General features: G+C 33.8%; 2 long non-coding RNA genes across 2 annotated transcripts; both read right to left on the bottom strand.

Moving 5' to 3' along the window:
* Positions 1-8,000: 8,000 nt before the first annotated feature.
* On the bottom strand, positions 8,001-10,579 carry LOC147555481 (uncharacterized). Its single transcript, XR_015235178.1, has 2 exons — positions 10,519-10,579; positions 8,001-10,430 (listed from the first exon to the last, which is right to left on the bottom strand). It is a non-coding gene; the product is annotated as an uncharacterized LOC147555481 (long non-coding RNA).
* A 125-nt stretch (positions 10,580-10,704) lies between these two features.
* Positions 10,705-11,724, bottom strand: LOC147555480 (uncharacterized). Its single transcript, XR_015235177.1, has 3 exons — positions 11,422-11,724; positions 10,877-11,340; positions 10,705-10,791 (listed from the first exon to the last, which is right to left on the bottom strand). It is a non-coding gene; the product is annotated as an uncharacterized LOC147555480 (long non-coding RNA).
* Positions 11,725-19,511: the final 7,787 nt, after the last annotated feature.

The following is a 19,511-nucleotide window of genomic DNA, read 5'->3' as shown; positions in this document are numbered from 1 at the left end:
ACTCATCCTCCTTTATGTTCTATACACCCTAAAAGTCTAAAACAGACTGCCTCTCTCTCTCTTTTTTCGTCAATGCAAAAAAGTAAGTTTCCTAAGGGAGATTGACTCTAAATGTTACGATAGAATTACGAAACCTGTAAATGGTTTAATCTGTCTCATTGACTCCGAAGACGATTATGCTGTTCGTATATACAATTTAAGTACCGGAGAAATATCACCATGGTTTGAATCATCATTGTTAGACGGAAAAAAATTGTCAATGGCATACATAACTATAGGTTGCCTTACTCAGATGTAGATTCCGACTATGAATTTGGTTTTGATCCTGTCAGTAATGAACACAAAGTGCTCTGTCTGGAAGATGTCCTTGTCATTTGAAGATCCCAGGTTTATCATTTGTGAGGTTTTGACTCTAAGGGGGTGCCAAGTTATTGATAATACATCTTGGAGAAGGATCGATGAGGTTCCACCCTGTGAACTATCTGGTAATTCTGTTTATGTAAATGGTGTTATTTACTGGGGGACTAGTGATCTTACGTGTCGTTACTGGAGACGTACTAATCGTCTTATATGCTTAGTGGCATTTGATGTAGGAAGTGAGAAGTCGCGGCTTTGGGGAATAAAGAAAATTCTCCGGGGAATTCGGATATTTTCGAAAATTCTCTAGGGAATATAATTTTATGGGGAATGCAAATTAAATTTTTTTGAAAGTTCTCCTCCATCTCATCTCTTCTCTCTGCCACTTCATCTTCTCGCCACCTCATCATCTTCTCCGGCGAAAGTTGCCGGCCGGAAAATCCGGCCGGCGACCTTCAAAAAAAATTTTTTTTTTTTTTTTTTTCTCTCTTCCTCTCTCTCTCTCTAATACTCCGGCGAAGGTCTCCCTTCGCCGGAGGGTTAGAGAGAGAGAGAGAGAGGAAGAGAGAGAAATTTTTTTTTTTTTTTTTTTTATGTTTGGAGGTCGCCGGCCGGAAAACTGGTCGGCCGGCGACCTCCGACGGAGAAGATGATGAGGTGGCGAGAGCATCTTCTAAAATTAAAAGCCCCTTAGCAATAAAAAATAAACATAAAAGTCAATATTATTTGACTAGTTTTAAGAAAATTCTTTATTCCCTGGAGAATTTTCTTTATTCCCCAAAGCCGCGGCCTTAGAGCAATCACACTCCCTGATTTCATCCTTGATCAGTGTCTATATCAATGCACAACACCTTATAATATCCATCAATATTATTTTTTTTTGGAATCAAACTTCATTTAAAGGCCCAAAGGCTAATGAGAATTACATCATGAAGTTGAAAAACAAAGACACAACCAATACAGACAAAACAAGTCAAAGTATGCCCACTTGGGGTGCCTTTAGAGTTGCCTGGACCAACTAGTGGGCTGCTGACTGATACAGACACCACGCCCATCTATGGGTGGTTTACTAACCACTGCTTCTTCCACTTTCTTTTCTTCTCGTCGTCGTCAACCGTCGCCAACAACCTTCGCCGTCAATTGTCGCCGTCAGCTATCAACTGTCGGCGTGTAAATCGAGTCCCCGTCTCCCTTAATGGAAAAGTACGAACTCCTTGTATTGTGGTTGTTCCTTGCCAATTATGAGTTCCTTTCTAGCATTGTCGGTGGTTTCTTCCATTAATTGCAGCACCTTGAGTCTCCTACTACAAATGTTATGAAGAGAACCAAAAATCACATCGTGTATAGTTAACGGATTAAAACTTCATGGGATGAATTTTGGGCTATGACTGGTTCCGGTGCATCGGTGGAGAGAGTTGTAAGTTGGTGAAGAAACTCCCATGATTTTCCATGGCCAAACACTCGATCTTGAAGACGAAAAAAACATCAAAAAATCCTAAAAGATCAACAAAATAGGCCCTAAAAGACCAACAAACAAACAACCTTTATTAGAAACGGAAAGGGAATCCGGCGAAGGAAAGACCCTTCGCCGGAGAAACAAAAACCTATTTAGATCTGTGTTGTTGGGTTATGGGGAGAGAGAGAGAGGGAGCGGTTTCTGGAAAATGATTTCACAATGTCGGTAAAGAATTTTCCATCATACTTCCATCAATATTATTATACTAGTACTTATCAACATGTTCAATTATTAGAAGTGGATGGGTGTTTAGCCATGTTAGTAAGAATCAAAGAATGTGTGTTCAACATGTATATATATGAAGATGATTATAAGGAGGCGTACACTGATAGTAGTAGCATTTCTTCACACAACAACGGAAGATGGAGTGAAATGAGTAGTATCACATTGCCTTCGAATTTGGGTGTGAATCATTGGGTTTACTTTCTTAGGATCAGATGACAAGATTGTATTAACCCACTGTGATGGATGGAACTTTGGTAAAGAAAAGAAGAAGTGTGTGCTTTTTTATTGTTACAATTGGAAGACGGGTACTTGGACAGAGTTTGACGTTGATGGATCAATTCCCTCCTCAATTCCATCAATATTATTATACTAGTACTTATCAACATGTTCAATTATTAGAAGTGGATGGGTGTTTAGCCACGTTAATAAGAATCAAAGAATGTGTGTTCAACATGTATATATATGAAGATGATTACAAAGAGGCGTCTACTGATAGTAGTAGTAGCAATTTTTCACGCAACAACGGAAGATGGAGTCAAATGAGTAGTATCACGTTGCCTTGGAATTTGGATGCGGATCATTGGGTTTACTTTCATACTTTCGTTGGATCAGATGACAAGATTGTATTAACCTACTCTGATAGACGACACTGTGGTCAAGAAGAGGGGGAGGAGAAATGTGTGTCTTTTTATTGTTACAATTGGAAGAAAGGTACTTGGACAGAGTTTGACGTAAATAGGGGTGTGCAAAAATAGAGCGAACCAATCAAACCAAACCGATCCAGTCGGTTTTCAAACCAAACCAAACAACGAATGGTTTGGTACGGTTGTAGATTTCCAAAAACCAACCGGTTTGGTTCGGTAAGTGGATGTAATTTTTAGGAACCATTAAAACCATACCGAACCAGTCAAGTTCAATTAATATATATAGTTATATATTTACATAACTGTTTCTAAAATATATCTATCATATCTTTATAATTTCATACAAATACATATTTTTCGTCAAATTCTCGCAAAAAACAAGAATAACTACTACCCAAATAAAACAACAACACTACTACAATACGATGTTACTAGTAAATATTAGATTAAAACAATTCATGTATCATTAATGTTACTATTTTTTTTTGTTGAAATGTATCATTAATGTTACAGCTAGTACTATAAGATTAAAACAATTCATGTATCACTAGTGTTACTAGCTACTATATAATATTCCAGTCGGTGGCTTGCACATGTCTTTAATGTTTCAAATTTTTTTGACGTATTATGTTAGTTTGATTGTTTCTCCAGGGTTTTAAGGAGTGTTGTCTTGATTTTATACGTCAATGTATGAAGAAGTAACTCGATTCGCCGATTTTCATGAAGAACAAATTGTTTTTGTGTATGGTTTGGTATCCAGTAGTATCCAAACCGCTTATGATGGTTTGGTTAGTAACCGAACCAAACCATGAGCGATTTGGTAACGGTTTGAAAAATCACTAACCAAACCATGAGTGGTTTGGTAACGGATGCCACAAAAATACCGGATACCGAACCAACGAACACCCCTAGACATAAATAGATCAATCCCTTCCTCAATTCCACATATATGCTCCGAAATTTTTTTTACTACTTTCTCGGAGAACCTTTTGGCCCTAAACAATCACAATGGTCTCTCTCCTGGTAGTATTGTAGATATGGGTCAACTTCACTCTCTCTGGAAAAGTAAGTTTGCCTCCATGTATATACATACCTATATTTATGGTAGTACCTGGTTAAGTTTTTCGAATGAGAAAACTGGACTAGTAGATGTCAGAGGATTGGTATTTTATTATTTGCCACTAAGAAGCTCTCTCTCTGTTTCATTGAAGAATAACAATATTCTGTTTCTATTTTATGTGCCCTTGAGCTTAAAGAATAAATATTCACGGAAATTTTCTCACCTTTTCGAACTTCGAGCGTAAGGAATAAAAATACTCTGTTTCTATTTCATATGTCCATCTTGGCAGGTACGATGCAATCTTTTTTGAATTTGACTTCTGAAAATGCATTCGCCCTCTCTTTCTTGAGCTGAAAATGTGGGAAGCCGCAGGAATTATACCCACGACTAGTAATCATATATCGTCGGCAACATCGTCAACTCCATTTACAGTTTTACCATATCCATATTATATCTTCTCCGTCTTTTGGATAACTAATTATTTGTTCTTTTAGTCATGGAAATGAGCAGTTTGGGCACCCAACAACTATCAACACTATATGTTCTTTTAGTCGAACGATAGATCTCTAGGACAAGCAAGACTGAACACAGTAGGTGAAATAATATTTTCAGTGTAATCCATTATATTATAAGTTCTTTCGCTTTTCTTCTGTATTACCATTTCATATGTTTGACTCAAAGAAGTGGGAATGGACAACTATATATCGACACTATTGCGATAATTCGTCGTTGCCCAAGTGTTATCTAGGTTTGGAGTATAATGGAGTCTTATTTCGTGAAAAAGACAATTCGTGCTAATCAACAATTTATGTCGAAATACTATGATTTTCCAAGTTAGAGACTAAAGGAATCCCAAGACTCTTCTCTGTATTATTTCATCTTCTCCATTGTTGGAGTGGTTGTGAGAACTTTGGGGGGATTTTTAGAGAAGGATATCGAACTGTACAAGCAAGGTAGTGGTTCACATATGGCAGCCCTGGTCTGTTTTAGGGTTACGCTTTGCACGGCAAGACGTGTCTCGGCGTCTGTCGTGAAGGACCGATGACTAAATAGTTCGAAACATTTTCTTTGTTCACAGTTTGAGTTGTTTCCAGTGCTCCATGGACAGAATTTTATGTAATAACACATTTGCCTCGTCGAAGTCTAAAATCTACAGCTTATTAAGTCAGACATCACGAGTAAGTTCACATATCTCAGTGACATAATATGGTAGTTGATTGACTGAAACACAAGAAACAACGACGTATGGTTGGCACATCGTGTTGTCTTCACGGACTTATGCCTAACACTTCATGTTGTTTTCGCGAACGACACCACCATTTCCAAACCACTAAAATAATGAATGGAATTCGGAAGTTAATAAATACTTTTTACCCTCAGCTAGATTTTTGATGTTGGAAAGTTGGTAGAGCCTTGTAATAGAGCACAAATTCTAATTGGAGTTGGACTTATGATATACATCACATTCCCACTGGATCGAGAACCTTTATGGTTGTTTTGTTGGTTATAGGTTGAACGTAGGTTCGTCCACTCTTGCATCATTGGGAGATAATAACTTCCTAAGTTTGTTATTAGTTAGTTGTGGGTTAATTAGAGAGAGAACAAAGTTTGTTAAAGAGTGTGGTACTCTTTCTCTTTAAATACTCATGTAATCTCTTTCATTTGAACTTAATGAGAATCAAATACACTGTGGTATCAGAGCTAGATCACGCTCTCCTCTGAAATCTTCTCTTTCTTCCTCTCTCTTTAACTCGTCTCTTCTCTACTTTCTCTTTCTAAAACTTTTCTTCTTTATCTTCATCGTTTCTTCTGATTCTTCTTTGATTATTCTATCTTTTTTTTGTAACTATTCTTTGATATGGATCATCCTAAAATCACTTCGTTAGCTGTCAATTTTATGAGAAATGTAATTCCAAACAAGCTTCAAAGTAATAATTATCTAGCTTGGAGGTCACTGTTCTTGACGATTCTGAAAAAAAAAATACAAAGTGTTAGATCTAATCGATGGATCAAGTCCTCAACTAGAACAATTCCTAGATGATGAGAAAAAGGAAACTAATCCAGATTATATCGATTGGACTGAAGAAGACCAGACTTTGTTAATTTGAATTAATTCAACTTTGTCTGATACAGTGATTCCTTATGTCGTTGGTAATAGTTCTTCAGAAGAGTTGCGGCAAAATCTTGAAGATTCTTTTGCTCCAGCTTCCACTTCTCACATCTTTCAACTTCAAGAAAATATTCGTGATCTGGAAAAGGATAATGAAAAGATGTCTGAATTTCTTACAAAAGTGAAGAAAATTTCAGACTCTCTTGTTGTCGCTAGAAGTCCAACTTCTAGTGTTGAGTTAGCCGTGAGTATTTTGAGAGCTCTTCCCTCTGAGTATGATTCCTTTTCGGTTGCTATTAGGTCAAGAAGACCTCCAGTTTCAGTGACTGAACTTTAGAATCTGTTCATTAGTAAAGAAATCACTAATTTAGAAAAGACAAAAGAGGTATGTTCTTAATATTAAGGGTTAATTCCGTTTTGGCCCTCAATTTGTGATCAACTCACCCTTTTGGCTCTCATAAGTGTCTGGGAGTTCGATTTGACTCCCAAAAATACTTTTCGGTCAGTTATTACACCAGCAAGCTCTGACTAATATTTTGTATTCCTGATTTACCCCTCTAACTCAATAAAACCAATTCTGTAGATGTCAAATCAATTGACCCTATCTATATAAAAAAAATATTTAATTAACCCTGATCGTTACTCTATTTCTTTCTCCCAATGCACTTTCTTAGGTATTTCGAGATTTTTTTTTTCTTTCATCTCTTGCAAACTTCTTTATTCAAAGAAATTTATGAACAAATTCATTAGCTAACATTATGATTGACATTTAGAGCGTCTTCGGGACTTTTAATTTATTTATTTTGTCCATCTTGACCTTCTTCATGATCCATATTCTTCACCTTCTTTCTCTCTCTTCCTCTGTTCTCTCAAGACTCTCCACTTCAACAACTTTAAAACCCCAAAAAGAGTTAATTCAATCCAAAGTGACTTTTTTTTCATAACAGAAGGAAAACCTATCATAGAAATGACTTACCATGGCTTAGTAAACACAATATGTAGATAGATCAGTAGCCTATAAGAAATCCCTATTTGGGTACTTTTTCGAAGACCAACCTTACAACCAGGATTATTCTCATAGTGCACCTTTTTCAACAAACCATAGTACACCTTTTTCAACAATGATTCTTTATTATCATAATAATCAACCACATATCCCAATCTAACAACCGATTCCAATCTAACAACTAGTTCATGAAGGGTTGCTAAATTGTTGATCTTCTCTCTTTTTCTATTCCCTCTTCTCTCTTTCTAAAGTTTCCACTTTCTCAAAAGGCAAAGAGCTAGAGAGGGAGAGAGATCATATAAGAAAACAACACAACAATAAAACAAAATTGCTTCTTTAGATCATAAATCCACTTCACGAAAATTTAAAAAGAAATTTGAGTAATTTTCTTAGTGAAGAAAAAAAATAAAAGAGTAGAGAGAAAAAAAATCTTGAAATGGAGAACAAAGTGTCTTGGGGGAAGGAAATATGGATAATAATTCGGGTGAATTGATTTGACATATGAGGATTTGGTTTTGATTTAGTCAGGGGTTGATTAGGGATACAAAATATTGGGTCAAAGCATACTATGTAATAACTAACCAAAAAGTACTCTTTGGGGGCAAATCGAACTCCCGGACACTTATGGGTGCCAAAACGGTGAGTTGGTCACAAATTGGGGGCCAAAACAGAACTAACCATTCAATAATCCTCAAGTCCAACAACCTTTTAATCGATTCAATTGATTTCGATCCAATAATAGCAATTCCACTAATCAATATGTGAATCGAAACAAAGGATCAAAAAATTACAATAATTCTTCTTCTCAAGGAAAGAATTTTACTCCCAATCATTTTTTCCAAGTCTCATATGAAATATGACTCAAAGTTGGAATTTATTCGACTAATACTTTTTTTTTAATGAGATTCGACTAATACTTAGAATAACTTTTTTTTTATTCTCTCATTGTTGGACTCGCGGAGATTGCTTATTTGAGGTAATTCGGGTTCATTTCAATCCGAAAATTCAGGTTTAGACGAGTCAGACCACATCCATTTATACATCCACAAAAAGCATTACATGGGCATATTACAAGATTATTATTTTATTTTTTTTAATTGGTAAGCGTGTGCCTCGAACCCTTGACCTCTAAGTTGGAAGACTTACCTCTTACCACTTGAGCCAAGGGTTGTTGGCATATTACAAGATTATTCCTAAATGACCCATGTAATATGACTAACCCGTTGGGGCAATGCTTCATCAAAAAAAAAAAACCGTTGGGGCAATTTTATTTTATTTCAATTATTCTTTTCTTTTGCTTATTTATTTGAGTTATTTTCTTTTCGGGCCCTATTTTGTCACTAACTTCTTTTTCGATCCCCTATTTTTCGTAAATTCAAGTTTGCCCCCTTTTGTTAAAACCGTCAATAACTCTAATGGTTAATATTTTGCTACCAAGATTACCTTTCTTATAAAATAATCTTATAAACTCAAAATTAGCCTCCTTTTAGATACAGATTCATTATCAAATAATTTCAACTTTGTTAGAATAAATTTGGCCCCCTTTGTTAGAAGATTTTTTTTGGTCCAAATGTCGCCAAAAATTTGACCGGTCTGCGACTTTTGTCGGAGAAGATGATGAGGTGGCGAGAGTGATGAAGTGACGAGGTTGGAGAAACTGACAAGATTCCCCTGCCTCCCGGAGTCCCGATTGCACCAGAAGTAAAATCTAGATCTAACGGGTCAGACAGGTTGGAGACTAACAGCTAAGGAGAACAAAGTATCCCCAATTACAACAATGAGAATCATCGTTGGTAGCCAAAATCAGTTGAGGTTGCTGTGTGACTACGTGATTTTATTCGTACCGGATGGGTCTGTGAATCTCGTCCCAACTGTTGAAATCAGTGGTACGTAAATTCTTCTTATAATTGGGGAAATTGTACTTTGGAGTCGAAACCTCATTCCACAAACTATTGACTCATAAACAGTAATACTATATGATTCACCAACTCGACAAGATCGAAACTGCAATGGTTGGTCGCAAATGAGGAATGGAGTTAGGTCTAAATGTAATCTCGATGAGACCCCAACTCAGCAGAAATTGAGCTGAAAATATTCCTGAACATTGATGGTGCGTTTGGTTGCAGGATTCATGAATCCACAGATTCATGACTCCTTGGGATTCATGATTCCACAGATTTATGAATCCAAATGGTTTCTTTTGGTTTGTTTGGTAACCAATAAGAATTCTAGGATTCTTGATTCCTTCATTTAAAATCCTTTGGTTTGTTTGTCTATTATATTTGGATTCTTGCAAAATAAGATTCTAATTAAAATAATAGCCTTCAAATTCATGAATAATATCCCAAAAACAAAATCTCATCCAAATATTGTCTCTAGGTAACTGAAATTTCATAAAACCTATTTTTTTCACGAAAAATTCAAAAATAGTTATTTCTTTCTACAAAATAATTATTTTAAAAATATGTATTTTTTTCTAAAATCATTATTTTTCAAAAAAAATTATTTTTTTCAATAAATAGTTATTCCTTCTACAAAATAATTATTTTTCAAAAATCATTATTCTTCAAAAATAGTGATTTAAAAAAAATAATGATTTTGGAAAACAAAAAATAATGATTTTGGAAAAACAATAATGATTTTTGAAAAAAAAGGATTTTAAAAAAAATAATGATTTTGAAAAAAAAAAAGTAATGATTTTTAAAAAAAAACAATGATTTTTGAAAAAAAAAATTGAAAAAAGTAATGATTTTTAAAATAATAATTATTTTGTAGAAGGGAAATAATTTTTTGTTGATTTTAAGTTTGAAATTTAGGTTTATTAATCCAAAATCCTAGCAAATCCTAGGGAGTAGGGTGGGATTTTAGTCCAATACAAATTTTGGAATTAGGAATCCTTAGGATTCAAGAGTCTTAGGATTCTTGGTAGCCAAACAGATCAAGGATTCATGATTCTTACCAAATCTCACTTTTGGTAGGAATCCTGCAACCCAACACACCATGAAGTTATTTTTTTGATGAAATTCTTGAACATTGAAGTTGGTAATCAGAATACATCATCTTTCATAGACAATTGCTACTCAAATAATGGGGTAGGCTTCACTGGCAATAAAAAGGGAACTTGGAAAGCAAAATAATGCCAAAATTTAATCCGTATAAATTGAAAGATCCAACTTGCAAAAAAACGGCTTTCAGTTCTGATGCTAAGTACACCACAAGTTCAAGTTTTTAAATGTAAACACAATGGCATTACGCTAAATCCACAATGGCAGTATGCAACCCTAGGAAAAGACTAAGAGAACAACATAGAACTAACACCAGATACAGATACACATGAAGCAAAGGTAAGATGCAGGTACCGTGTTTTGCACTGACCAGATACACATCAAGGTTTGTACTCAAAGGGCCAGAGGGGGTTGAGGTTGCTCATCGACTGAGGACGCTCCAGCCTTGACTTCTCTTAAGAACGCTTCAACCGCACTGGACCGCTTCCTCTGATTTTTCCTCATACGCTTAACAACATAAAAGAAACATAATTGAATTTATGGCATTATAAAGTTAATATGAAGTAAGAAAATACACATGGAACAAGATTTGTACCTCCTTGACCTCGTCGATGCCCAATTTCTGTAATACTTTCAAGTTGTTTCGCTTTGAAATGCTACAAAGAAATTGGAAAATTTAAGCATAGAATACTTGCAAGACACAAAGAAATTGGAAAATTTAATTTATGCCATTATAAAGTTAATATGAAGTAAGAAAATACAGTTGAAACAAGATTTGTACCTCCTTGGCCTCTTCGATATCCAATTTCTGTAATGCTTTCAACGCTTCAACCGCACTGGACCACTTCCTCTGACTTTTCCTCATATTCTTAACATAAAAGAAGCTGAAGTGAATTTATGGCATTATAAAGTTATTATGAAGTAAGAAAATACATTTGGAACAAGATTTGTACCTCCTTGACTTCATCGAGATCCAATTTCTGTAATGCTTTCAAGTTGTTTCGCTTTGAAATGCTACAAATATTAATTTGACCCCCCGTTCTCTGCACTAGGGTTCCTTCATCATTAGGTCTGGGCACACTAGCTAAGACCATAGCCTCATTAACAATTTCAATCAAGTCACTTATCAATTTCGGGTTTATAGCCTGCTTTTTCAAAAGACTTTCTGTAATTTTACCACCACATCCACTGAAAATATATCCTCGTCAATGCGAAAGAATTTACGGTCACCTATCAGATTTTTAACTCCAAACAATTTAAGCTCATCATCTTCCAACCCGCCCATGGCGATAAGACCTTCTAGAAACTTCTTGGGGTCTGGATTCTGATATTTTGGTTGACCCCAAAATTTCTATATAAACTCGGCAGCATCCTCAATTGTGATCGATGGAAGTCCAAGATCTCTACGCCTATCATTCTACAGAAATATTTAAAATAAAGTATTAAGAATCAACATAGAGGAGTATAACATATATGACTACAAGAGTAAATTAGTGACCTCTTCTCGAGCTTCTAACACAGCATCCTTCGTTGCCCCTTTTCTGCCTGCACATGAGTTTTACATCTGGTGGGCAAGATCTCAAATTACCCATCTTCTCGTCTTTCACATTTTCCTAGTAAACATTATTTCATTTAACCTTGGTCACAAGTCCGTCGATGGCAAGGATTAGCTCATCTTCTGTCACTCCAACTTTAACTTTCTTTAACCTTGGTCGCAAGTTCGTCAATGTAAGGATTAGCTCATCTTCTGTCACTCCTTTGACTTTCTTTTTATGTTTCAACAGTATCAATGTCGTACCCTCTGAATCATCAATATATCATCAAGAATTGAACAAAAAATTATCAGCGGCTCTTGGTTTCATCAATCAATTAAGTTGTAAAATTTAATCCAGCACAAAATACTTACAAGAAGAAATTATCAGTGGTTTTTCGTTTCGTCAATCAATTTTATCGTAGCTTGCTTTCTTCTGGTTTTGTTGATCCAAGATTGAAAGTAGAGAAATTTGAAAAATCTAAGAATCAAATAAAAAAAGCAGTATCAAACATGTAATAATCAAGAATAGATTACTTACAGTGGGATAATGGAGAGAAACCTTAGCTCGGTTTCTTCTGGTTTCGTTGATCCAAGATTGGAAACAGAGAAATTGGAAAATCTAAGCATCAAAAACAAAAAAGCAGTATCAAACAAGTAATAATCAAGAATAGATTACTTACGATGGGAGAATTGCGAGAAACCCTATCTCGGTTTCTTCTTGTTTCGTTGATCCAAGATTGAAAACAGAGAAATTGGAAAATCTAAGCATCAAATCAAAAAAAGCAGTATCAAACAAGAAATAATCAAGAATTGATTATCGGACAATGGCGAGAAACCCAGCTCGATTTTTTTTCTGGTTTGGTTGATCAAGATTGGAAACGGGGAAATTGGAAAATCTAAGCATCAAATAAAAAAAAAGCAGTATCAAACGAGTAATAATCAAGAATAAATTACTTACAGTGGGACAATGAGAAACATTAGCTCGGTGTCTTCTGATTTCGTTGATCCAAGATTGGAAAGAGAGAAATTGGAAAATCTAAGCATCAAAATAAAAGAAGTAGCATCAAGCAAGAAATAATCAAGAATAAATTAGTTACCGTGGGAGAATAAACCCACGCTACAAAAATACCAAAATTGTCCATAATCTAAATAAACCCATAGGCCAAATGTCCTTTAGTGTAAAGGATGAAATTTTCCAATTTCTTTTAACCTTGGCCTCAAGTCCGTCAATGAGAAGGATTAGCTCATCTTCCGTCACTCTTAAATCATCAATATCCATATTTCCAATCTATAAATCAATATATCATCAAGAATCAGCGGCTCTTGGTTTCGCCAATCAATTAAACTGTAAAATTTAATCCAACACAGAATACCTACAAGAAGAAATTATCAATGACTTTTCGTTTCGTCAATCAATTTTATCGTAGCTCGATTTCTTCTGATTTTGTTGATCCAAGATTGGAAACAGAGAAATTTGAAAATCTAAACATCAAATAAAAAAACAATATCAAACAAGTAATAATCAAGAATAAATACTAAAGCTGGACGACAAATAGAAGCTCTAGATCATCGAGCCCTCCAATGAAAATTCATCATCTATCATTATAGGGGACGACTATCATCATCTACTTAAATGTTCAATTTTTTAAATATAAAAATGTTTATATAATTTATTGTATTTTAATAATATTTATTTAATAAATATTAATCTATTAAATGCTTATTAGTAAAGTTTTTTATATAAATAAATTTAAATAATTTTTTTTTGACAAATGTTTATTCAATAAAGCTTTTTGAATAAATTTATTTATAAATGTGTATATTGATAACTTTTTAATAAATGTTTATTTAAAAATATATTACTAAGATATTGATAATAAATTTTTATTTATGAGATCGTTCAAGATTGTTTAACAAATAGTTAATAATGGAAATCTCTTATATCTAAATTACAGTTAGTTTTTCATTTGAAAAACAATTATTAAACAATGTTTATTTTGGGTTAAGTTTTAATATAATTATTATCTACTTAAATGTTCAATTTTTTAAATATAAAAAATGTTTATATGATTTATTGTATTTTAATAATATTTAGTTAATAAATGTTAATCTATTAAATGCTTACTAGTAGAGTTATTTATATAAAAAAAAAAAATTAATAACATTTTTTTGACAAATGCTTATTTAATAGGGTTATTTCCCTAATGGCCCCCTACTTTGTGACCAGCTTCCCGCCTGGCCCCCTACTTTACAAGAAATACCCATATGGCCCCCTTCCGTTATAACACCGTCACTCTCTCTCCTCCATCATGTTTTCTCTCTCTGCCAACTCACGCCACATCACCTGTTACGCCACCTCATCACCTTCTCCGGCAGAGGTCGCCGGCCGGCCAAATTTCCGGCCGGCGACCTTCAATTTTTTTTCTCTCTCTAAAAAAAATTTTTTTTTTTTTTTTATTTCTTCTCACATCTCTCTCTCTCTCTCAACTCCGGCGAAGGGGGTTTCCCTTCGCCGGAGCTGTTCGTGATGAACAGACCTGGTATGTTCATCACGAACAGACCTGGTATGTTCATCACGAACAGCTCCGGCGAAGAGAAACCCCCTTCGTCGGAGTTTAGAGAGAGAGAGAGATGTGAGAAGAAATAAAAATAAATAAAAAAAAAAATTTTTTTAGAGAGAGAAAAAAATTTGAAGGTCGCCGGCCAGAAATTTGGCCGGCCGGCGACCTCTGCCGGAGAAGGTTATGAGGTGGCGTAACAGGTGATGTGGCGTGAGTTGGCAGAGAGAGAAAACATGATGGAGGAGAGAGAGTGACGGTGTTATAACGGAAGGGGGCCATATGGGTATTTCTTGTAAAGTAGGGGGCCAGGCGGGAAGCTGGTCACAAAGTAGGGGGCCATTAGGGAAATAACCCTATTTAATAAAACTTTTTTAATAAACATTTATTTATTAATGTGTATGTTAATAAAAAAAAATTCATAAATGTTTATTTACTAATATTACTAAGATAGAAGAATAAAACAGTCAATAATGCTAGTCGATTAGGTTGGAGTGTTAGAGAGAGAAAATTATTTAGATGAATCAATTTGGGTTTTGCCGGGATGTTGGACTGAAAACTTAAAAACATTATGGTGACACTTTAAACGCAATTAGACTAAACATATAGTGTCAGTGTCCTCCTCATCTTACGTCTACCAATTAATTGGTGGTCCCCTAAACAAAGCATCTTGTATTATCTTTTTCTTTGTTCCATTAGATTGTTATTTTATTTTATTTTCCACCAAGATTCAAAAATTTATATTTATAAATTTCTATTCTTAAAATTAAATTTCGTACATGTGCCGAAAATGTTGATTACGAATTTTTATTTCCATATAAGAATTACATTATATTTTCTTTACATGATGATCTATTTCGCTATTTTACTAAAGAACTCGACCAATTTTTCTCATGTGAGAAGAAATTTTTTTATCTCTTATTAATCATAAATTGTAATTTGTAAAAGAAAATTACCTGTAATTTGACTTACAGATCATAAGAAAAGAAACATCAAAATACTATTTACATTGATGACCTATACAAACTACTCACTCCGTCTCAAATGAAGAGTCCCATATTATTTTAAAAAAATTCTTCTCCCACGTTTACCCTTATTTATTTGATAACTTTTTTTGAAGTAATTCAAAAATTACAATTTTCATTCTACAAATATATGTAACTGTTTATTGCTAAATTAATTTCTCACTTGGTTGCAACTAAATTCGTAGTTGGTGAGTCAATCAAATTTGGCCATTAACAATTTAGAATAATTAGATTAATCTAAAAAAATAGATTTGTTTATTGAAAAAGCCAGTTTTTCTATTAGAAAGTATCATCAAATGTCTTAATTAACTTAAGTAATGCACCCTATATTGGAAATATTAAAGAAAGGGTATTCATGGAAAAGTAAGAGATTTTATAAGATATATTAAGAATGAGACTTTTAACTAGGGACAGCTAAAAAATGAATCGTGGACTTAATTTGGGACGGAGGGAGTAATACAAAAGATTTGTAGTCTAAAACACTACTCCTAGACCCAATTTTAGTCCACCATAATCCTAATATGGAATATTAAGTCAAAATATTAATTTAAATGGAACTCTAGTGCAAATGGTTTCATCTCTATAGAAAACACAAATATCTAGGTTTCATATATAATCATAATAACCATAATGACCTTATATATAAGACAATACTCTATTTTGAATATCAATTCCCAAAATTCTATTTTCTTTTTATCTCTCATTTTCTTTCTACAACCTCCTCACAATAACAGAAATTCTTTATGTTCTCTCTCTAAAACCGAACCCCTTCTTCATAATTTCAGAAATCATTATTCTTTCTCATTTCTAAAGCTCCGAATCTTCTTCCCGTCTATTTCATCAACTGTATCCACCATCGTTTATCAATAATTGGAAGTCCATCATCAAATCGTCAGGTTCGTTTTCATTAGGAGAACACCAGCTGCTTGTAATGGTTAAATCTTAAGATTCATCTTTTTGTTTATTGTTCTACGTCATCATCTCATGATTTTCATTGTAATCGGCTTCATCAACTTCGTGTTAACTTTTTAATCGGCTTCCTCTTTAAACATCTTCATGATTTCATTATTATAAATTTTCTCTCTCTAAGATTCATTATCCAACGAGCTCAACATGGTTAAATCCGTAGTTACTTTCATTATTTTCGATTATGTTGTCATTATTTCCATGTATTTTGTTAATATTCATTAGTGTTAGGTTTTAGATTTTGATAGATTAAATAACTGATTTCATTATTTCGATCTAAATTTTCTGATCTAGATGAAGATTTATGTACCATTCAATTATAACAAAATATAAGTTATAAATCATTTAAGAAACATTATGTGTATTTTATAATATAACTCATATTATTTGACAAAATAAAAAGCGTTTTATTAAAACATAACTCATTTTGTTATTCAAAACGCGATGAATTTTACTAAACATTATACATACTTTACCATATTTTTATTGTGTTTATTCTCTAAATGATACATAATGTTGACTATTCTCAACAATTTTCATATTTCAGCATATAATTATCGTTCTTACATTTACAAAACAAAAATGTCTTCCAATTACAGAGAATTGTTCATGAATTATACATTATTTTTTGAATTGTTTAGCGTGTGTCTTGAACCCTTGACCTCTAGGAGGAAGATTATACCTCTTACCACTCCCACCAAGGGTTGTTGGCAAATTATACATTATTTATGAATAAGAAAAACATTATCTCTAGTGGGCATATCATATTTTATCTACCTGAACACATTTAAGAAAAATACTAAAAAAGTTATTAATCTATTATTGTTACATAGGTAGACTATTATATCTTCACAACTATCAGAGTCATTCAACTACCAGATCCGACATGCTGGGGTACTTCCAATTACAACGATGTTGGATGCAATTCTTATGCATATAATGGAGATGATGAACTTCAATCGCGAACTAAATCAAGAACCACCTACTTCAATAAATTTATTTTTTTGTTCACTTTCTTCATCAACAACTCTATCACTTACCTTTGTCAAATGAATAACGTTACTGAATATATTCTGTGTGGCCAGCGCTTTGGGGAAAGCTAAATAGTTTCCGGGGTGTGAAGTTTTGGGTGGAAACAAAAAAAAAATTAGATTTTTTTATTTCCCCCAAACAACCAAACCCTTTTCATCTTCTTCTTCCTTTCTCCGGCAACTCCACCATCTCCGACGACTACACCATTTCCGGCGAACTTTTTTTTTTTCTCCATCTCCGGCGAAGGGGAGGAGCCCCTTCGCCGGAAGTCTGGTTTGAAGAACAAACCAGATCTCGTCTGGTTTGTTCTTCAAACCAGATCCCGTCTGGTTTGAAGAACAAACCAGACGAGATCTGGTTTGTTTCTTCAAACCAGATCCCGTCTGGTTTGGAGAAACAAACCAGACGAGGTCTGGTTTGAAGAACAAACCAGATCTCGTCTGGTTTGTTCTTCAACCAGACGAGCTCCGGCGAAGGGGAGGAGCCCCTTCGCCGGAGACATTGAGAAGAAAGAGAGGGAGAAGAGAGAGAAGAAAGAGAAAGAGAAGAAAGAGAAAGAGAAGGGAGAGAAGATGATGAAGTCGCCGGCAACATCCAGCCGGCGACTTTTTTCCGGCGACATTAAAGGAGTGTTTGGTTTAACTTTTTTTTGTTTTCCACCGTCTTCCCCGGAAACTTTAATGCTTTCCCCAAAACAGCGGCCATTCTGTGTAAAATGTAAAATATCTAATAAATAACATATTTTTTTATATACTGTATTAAACAAAAACATTACCATAATGTATTTTGTGTCAAGCAATATACATTATTTAAAATGGACTGTATATTTAGGTGAAAAAAATTCAATCAATATGTGTTATTTCTAATAAAAATCATGTACCGACTCCATCAATAAATACATTTCCTGGTTCAAGACCAACTAAATCTTTCTCTATTCCATCAATCTCCTGCAGATACATAAACAAGTTAACTTGTTATGCATTATTCGAAATTTTATATAAATTACTAGTATTAAATACACTGTATAAAAATCAGAAATCCATTTTTCTTTATAAACTTTCATTCTTACAAACAACATATATGAAAAATAAGAACAAAAAAACTAAATCTGAAAACCCTAAAAAACTTCATTATACATAACACGTTTTTGTTTACAAAAAATGCAAAATCTGTTGAAGAACATAAACCCTAAACCCCAAAAACCGAAAAAAAATCCAAAATAACTTTGAAAATCTTGAACAAACTCACTGATTTGTGGAGTTTTTAGAGTTTCGGTCGATCGATTTTTCGAAAAGAGAAAAAGAGTGATTTTGTTTCTGATTTTCGAAAGTTAGAGAGAGAAAGTAAAAAAAGAATTTTTTTCTTTTCTTTTTCGTAGCATGAATCGCCGTTTATAAGGTGTTGTTTTGATTTGAGGTCCGGGTCCCACGAAATTAGACGAGATTTGGGATCTAGATGGACATGGTTTTATCTAAATGAGGGTGTTAGGGTCCAAAATGAAAAATGACTAAAAACCTTTTTTCTGAGAAGATTGGACCCTAATCATTTTTTTAACTTTATTTTGGACCTAAAATCCATGGAAACCTCCTCTGTTTTTTATGTAATAAGTAATTAAAAAATAATCAACTTAAACGTATTCTTTTATCTCTAAATGAATTCGTTGTGTATAGTATAATTTATGAAATCTTGTGGACGAAATTTCTAATATTTTACAATGTCGATACATTTCAACAAATTAATTCCATAGAAAACATTTTACTAGACATCCAACCTTTAAAAAAAAAATAGACTCTTGACATATTCCAGTAAGATATAGAGTCCAGAATACATTCAACAAAAATTATATCTAAAATAGTAGTATTACTTTTTAATTAAAGACATTAGTTGCCAAACTTGTTTTCAAAAATTTATTTGACCTTTTAAATTTCTTTTCCAAACTAATATCTTCGCCATACGTGATTTCCAAGTTGAAAAATTAATTATATGAAGTTGAAAAGCTTTGTATGAAAGTTCATTTATCATGTTCAACCGTTAAATCTTCACCAAAAAAAATGTTTCAACGGTTCAAACTTCAAAGTTCAAACCTCCATTAATAGGGTACTTTTGTTGCAAAAGCTAATCATGCTTTCATTAATCTCCACTTTAGATTTGACCAAAAATAGTAACTTAAAAGAAAATTTGTTTACTATTTTGAGTGGTTGGTTAGTAGAGGTTCATATTTTGTATAGCTCATAGATTACCTATGATAGTTACTTTTTTTTTTGTTGAGCTCCCACAGGGTCCTGTTTGGGGGAGTGCGGGCAGGCATGCGGGAATCCACGTGAGTGGCACTGGTTTGATCCACAAAGTCTGCAAATTCTTTTTTTTTCTTCGTGTTGATGACATTATCATTGCTAAATTATTCTTTGTTTCCTCAGTTGCACTTTTTTTAGTCGTTTTCTTATTTTGGGTAAGTTTCTTTCGTCCTTTGAAG

Source organism: Eschscholzia californica, unplaced genomic scaffold, assembly GCF_041429995.1.
Source record: "Eschscholzia californica isolate CP2 unplaced genomic scaffold, dmEscCali1.0.p SCAF_2, whole genome shotgun sequence".
Lineage (NCBI taxonomy): Eukaryota > Viridiplantae > Streptophyta > Magnoliopsida > Ranunculales > Papaveraceae > Eschscholzia > Eschscholzia californica.
This window is presented reverse-complemented; position numbering and strand designations above follow the sequence as displayed.